Consider the following 6,403-nt stretch of genomic DNA (forward strand, 5'->3'; position numbering starts at 1 on the left):
CTAAAGTCATCTTTTCGACATAATCTACTGTTCCATACGAACACAGAAATCATTCAAAGTTATTTGGGTTATAGTTTTGTCCTACATACAAGTTTGTTCGTATTAAAAAATTACTGTAATATGAATGCCTGATACTGGGACTTGAAGATGCATATATGTATAGCAAATTATAACTGTTCATATACATTGAGAAAATGGACTCATACTTTCGGGTACTTAAGAATGGACATATACTATATATACACTCGAACATTTAAGGTTGGCTGAAAAAATTTTTGATTGAATAATAAAAAGTCACCATCGGATAGACCTTGTGTATGATTTATGGTCCATCTCTTTTACCACTTATGTTGGTAATTTTTATTTATTTTATTTTAATTAGTATTTAATTAATTTAAAACATAATATGCAAATGGCTTGCGGATCAATGTGTGTTTTATACTTGGTGGAGTTTAAACAAATAATGGCTTAACTTTTTAGGTCATACTCGTACATTAAGAGAAATACATATGTATTTAATATTGACAGCCAAGACCATGCCAAGACCATAAACGGATTGCCAGATACTATATGGGGTTGTTACGGGAACCTGTCTCACATGTAATACTCCTATATTGGCAGTTAGAGCTACTGCCGACCGAAAACATTACAGTACATACCCTGCCGTAAATCGCGCTAGTTCAGGACTATCGCAGAACTAGTTCTTTAAGAGGCGGTACTGGTTTTCGATCTATCCCAACACAATGCTTTCAACTGTCTCTTGGTATCAGTGAAATACCGTTTGCAAAAAGAAAAAAAAACCCATATTGAAATATGATGGAAGTAATTTAAAAAAAGATAACATATGTAGACATAGTTAAGCGTATAAAAATCAGAAACCGAAAATAATTGGTCCACATTAAACACATTGTAACTTTTTCTATCATTAACCATTTATTTTTTTTTACTTTTTGTGATATATCATTGTAAAAACGTTTTATGCGAGGAAGCTTACGGTTAATGACTGTGAGAAGTGGAATCGCTAACGAAAATAAAGGCCAACCAACCGCAGTTATTTGTGCAATTTTTTTTTTATCTAAAAGGTCAGTTAGTAAATTTAATTACGGTGCAGAATTCGGAACTAAAAAAATTAAAAAAAAATTTCAACGGAATCATTATAACGATTTTTGATACTGTTTTTTTTTTAACTTTTTTCAAACATTGGTATAAGAAAAACTTGAATAACTGAATCTAAACTATTCCGATTTAGACTCGTGAGGTATCATTGGAAAGGTATTTTCTTCCTTTTCTATTCCTTTTCTAATAAACTCATTCAAAGGATGAAAGAGAGAGGTAGGATGAACGAGTGTCATTCCAAATTAAATTAAGATGTGTTTGTGTGTATTTGAAAAAATAAAAATAAAATTGGGACATGAATGAGTTTTTTTTTGCACAGAGTAAAATGAGTGGGAAAAGAACATTCTACTGATACCACATAAGCCTAAACCGGAATTGTTTCCGCCCAGTTATTCAAGTTTTCATTAATCAGACTTTGAAAAAAGTAAAAAAAAAAACAGCATCAAAAATTTCATTATTTATTTTTAAGCAGATTTGTTCAGCTTAACCTGTTTCGTCATCTGAGGTTTTTTTTAAGTTCTTTGAGAAACCATTTTTATTCATAAAAAACTCCATTTTTGGAGGTATTTTCAAATCAGTCCAGCTCACGTAAATCTTAATATTTTTCCGAAATATTTTGGTGGACGTCTTCAAATATAGTAAATTTTGTAATCCCGATGGAAAAACTGCAACTTTTTCCGGTGATGCAGTCTAATGTACATACATACATCATATAAGTACGTGAATGGACAAACTTTTAAAACGTTGCTATTTGCGTAACGGGCGCGACTGCACATTTACAATAATTGCTATGAAAGTCATGTACTTTATATAGCACTTCTATTCATGTTTTTAATTTGATTGTCCTATGTATTACCCCCTATTTTATATTAGTTCCTAGTTGTATTTTCAACCATTTGTAGCTAAAGATGTGATACTGATATGTAAATTATACTTTTGCTTAGTAGCGGATGTTTCATATAGTGCGTACTGTGGGCGCATTTAAATCATATTTAAATACTTACAATGAATGTGTGTATAAATATAACACACACGTTGCTGTTCTGTTTTCTATTCAAAAAGCATAGGTATTGCCTAAATGTAAATGCAAAAAATTACATTTTCATTTCCACTGCCGTAAGTTCCATTTTGTAGTTGTTGTTGGAACTATAGTGGACTTTCAAATGCATCACTGCACTTGCATGCATGTACAGAACAGTGTTGCCTTTTAGCCCTTTAGTGGCTAGATTTAGCTACCACATACTTTTTTTGGCCACATAAATTAAAAATTGCCCCTAGCCGTTTTTTTTAGCCCTTTTTAGAATTTATTCATACTTGGCATGAAAAAGTTGTATATGCTTAATTTGTTTTTTTTTTTTTGCATTTATGTAAGAGAATTTTAACACTAAGAAAGACTGATATATATACATATATGTATTGTATGCTAGGGCTTTTTCTTAACTTTTCTTAGGGCCAGTTTTTCAGTGCCAGTTTGAACTCAGACTAAGTAAACTGCGTTTAAATTGAACAGCTGGCTGACATTTGATTGGCTGATCTTAGTTTAAACCAGCCAGATCGGGCGTTTAAACTTAGTTTGAACTAAGGCCATGCACTAAAAAACTGGCCCTTAATATACTTAATTTGTTAAATGGCCCATTAAGTCGATTGACCTAGTTTGTTCTTGTGGTGTGCTTGTACTACCAAGTGGTGCGACTTCAAAAACTATTTGAAAATTTTATGATTGTACCAGCATGCTGGTATCGTGAGTGGTGAAATTTCCTCAATTTTCTAAGTAAAAAATATTTTGGCGGAAATTTCTTGCACTATATGAGTCAAAGCCGTGTTTGTAGAATATTAAGTTCACGATATTGCAGTTGTTAATTGAAAAAACAATGTTTAAAAAAATGATAGAAAAATTATGAAATTTCGGCTCTAGTCATTTTGATCTTTCCTCGACCTCATTTGCAAAGAAATAAATATTGTACCAGCATGCTGGTAAGTTATATGCTTCGAGCCTGATGGTTCAATCATTAGATCGAGCCAGCACGCTGGTGTCGTATATTTCCCCTTCCCTTTCCCTTTTTGTATAATGATTTTGGCTGGATAAAATATTAGCTTTTTTCCAGACTTCATTGTTTTGCTATACCATTACTTATTGAAAATGTTTGCGTGTATATTTATAAATGTATATGTAAGTAAACAATTCTAGCTACCGATTTGCTAACACTAAAAATGATTCGCGGCAACACTGGTACAGAAGCATGTTTGATTTCGATTGGCGCCTTAGTTGGCGTAACAACGGCGCAGCTATACCCTGCAGAAAAAAATTATCAATTGATAAAAAAATAACCTATTTGTAGTTAGCTTTTTTGCGTGATTTCTATAAAATATATAACCTGTAGTTAGCTACAAAAAGCTAACTTGAACCAAGTGGACAAGTAATGCAGGAGTAAAGCCCGAGATTGTTTTCTTTAAACGCGTTTCTATTTAAATATCTTCCACTTCGCAAATACTTTTTCAAATTGAGGACAAATAAAAGGAAGATCGAAATTTCATATTATCATTTTGAAGTTATGTCTGACGATGTTCGAATATGGGACCACCTACAGCAGAATATGGAAACAAATATGAAATGTAATAAAATAAATAAAGTAAATAAAAATAAAAATAAAATATTTTGTTTTTCCTATTGATATTTTATGTCCAAAAGTTAGTTACAAGTTAGTTACATACATCAAATGCAGAGGTAACCACCCTTGACTACATCTAATGCAGAGGTAAACCAGCCTTGACTATATCGCGGCCATCGCCATACAAATATAGTTAGCTTTCGTCAAAGAAAATATACAGAAAATAAGTGACTTGAAGTTAGCTTATAGTTAGATACATTTCCTGCAGGGGGTGAGAGCATTACAATTCCGACTCTACAGTTTTTGGACCACCCTAATGTACATACATACATACATACATATGTATGGTATATTGTAATAGCCATAACCAAAATGCTACCATACTTGCATATTTATTCATGAATACTATCTACATATCTCCCACTTCGCCACTGTTGAGGTGCAATGCCATCTTATGGCATTTACGTTTTGATTTCTATCTCTAATAGTGACTCTAATCTACCGTATTCTGTTAGCAGTTGGCGATGGTCTAGGGTAAATGCGTCCCCCAGGGTATCTATGCGTGCGTTTGTAAAAAGAGTTGAGTATCTGTTGTAATGGATTTTGTAAATAATATGTAATAATGTAGAAGTAATCGTTTTATCTACCCTAATTAAATACATACAACAGTCACATATTTAATTATGCATTTACCGCTAGACTTTTTGGTGGACCCTCTTAATGAACTCACTAATGGATTTATTGTGTGTGTATTTAATTACATAAAAAAAATTAGAGCAATTTGTGTGGAAATATTTTGATCACGCATTGTTCTACCGAATTCTGATTTTGATGGAGAGTTGTTGCTTCAAAATAAATTTCAACAAGTAATGCCGAATTTCCTCTCGGCCAACGGCGGGCAATCGCGGCTCTTTAAGCCAAATGCGGCTCTTTGCTTAGCTAAGTGCGACTCTTTTCACTTTCTCTTTGCTTAGATCATTTTGGCTCCTTTTTACTTTTTAAAATACACATTTCTTTTTCTTTGCTGAACATTCTTTTCCCCCTGCGAAAAAGTTGAGATATCAATTTAAGACTTGGCCCAGTAGTAGGACTAGAAGGCCTTTCCGCGCAAAAATTAACCCGTAATGGTCACACCTCCAAAAAATAACGTAATGGTCACACGGGGTCCAGTGGACCCCAACCAAATAAACAGTTGCCTCATACGTTCTATTTTAAATATCGACTCGAATCCTCCACTGACCTTAAGTTTAAAACTTTCTCTTTGTTATCTGACAGGTTTTTTTTCAACTTTTAAATTATAACACCGTGAATTATCTCATAAAACGCATAGTTTTGTACCAAGTAGTTAGTTACCTAAGAAAAATAATAATTTCTTTAATATCGCACAAAATCGCAGTATAAGATTATGGGGAAATAAGAGGTCAGGGTCTATTCTAGCGATGTATGATGAGATTTTTTTAAACGTTTTTAAACATTTTTTTAAAACACTAATTAAACTTTTTTTTTTTAATTGTACAATTTCTCTTTAAAGTCACTTAAATGCGGACGTTTCTTTGGCGCGACTACTCTAGGGATAAATATATTCTAGCGTGTCTCCGTCCTTTACCCACAAAAGCGGCTATAACTTTTTTTCTATTCGATATAGTAAGAAAAAGGTGCCACTTTCTGAAATCTTTATTAGATGAGCAATTTTTTTTCTGTAATGTAAAGTTATAGCTCAGTACATTTTTTCACCAGAGATAGTCATGGTTGGGGAAGAAAATATCAAAAAGTTAAAGATCCCAAAATAGTCCTAATTTTATGATGGTTCCTTAATATATTTTAACTATATAGCATTTGAGTATGGAGAAGCAACTATTTTACATAAAAAATTTACTAAGTATAGACTGATTTGTTGATGCAGTTAAAGAAAATACATGAAAAGGCACGATTTTTTTAAATTCAAAAAAGTTTAAATATTTCAAAAACGGTGACACTTTTACCTGAAAATTTTTTGTTTATCAGAGAGCGACTTTTTTCTGATATTTTTTCTTATAAATAACGAAACGAATTTTTTTATTTACATATTTGTGCCGTGACGTTCTGAATACTATAGTAGATTAAACTCCTAAATATCTAGACTAGAACCCGACGCACATTAGAAACCTCGAAATTTTAACGAAAATTTGTTGAGGTTTTTTTTTTTAAATTGCATACATCTTTAAGGCAGTGTCACTCGATTGGTACATTTGTACAGATTTGTACATTTTTATATTGGGCTAGTGGTAAAAAAATGAGACAATTTTTTTTTTTTTGTAGTCAAAACATTGGTACAATACAGCGATGTTCTATTGAAAAATTTCAATAAATTAATTTTCGTGATTGGGATAAAGACAAATACTTTGGACGGTCACACAATTGGGATACGATTTGCACCAAATTTCGGCAAATACCCAATCGTGTGACACTGCCTTAAAACTTGTATTTATACGGATGTTTTTAAAGAATGAACTATAAAAAAACTAACCAAAATTAAATAACAGCAAAAATGATATTTTAAAACTTTGGTGCGGCTATAATTTGTTCGACTACTGTACATAAGATGTCCCAATGCCACTAAGCGCATTTTAAAATTTTCAGGCAATAGCCTCATGCGATTATCGATTATATTTTTTGTTGATTGTGTGAAATATTTTATT

This window comes from Rhagoletis pomonella, unplaced genomic scaffold (assembly GCF_013731165.1).
Source record: "Rhagoletis pomonella isolate Grant_MI unplaced genomic scaffold, Rhpom_1.0 Rhpom_scaffold_00010, whole genome shotgun sequence".
NCBI lineage: Eukaryota > Metazoa > Arthropoda > Insecta > Diptera > Tephritidae > Rhagoletis > Rhagoletis pomonella.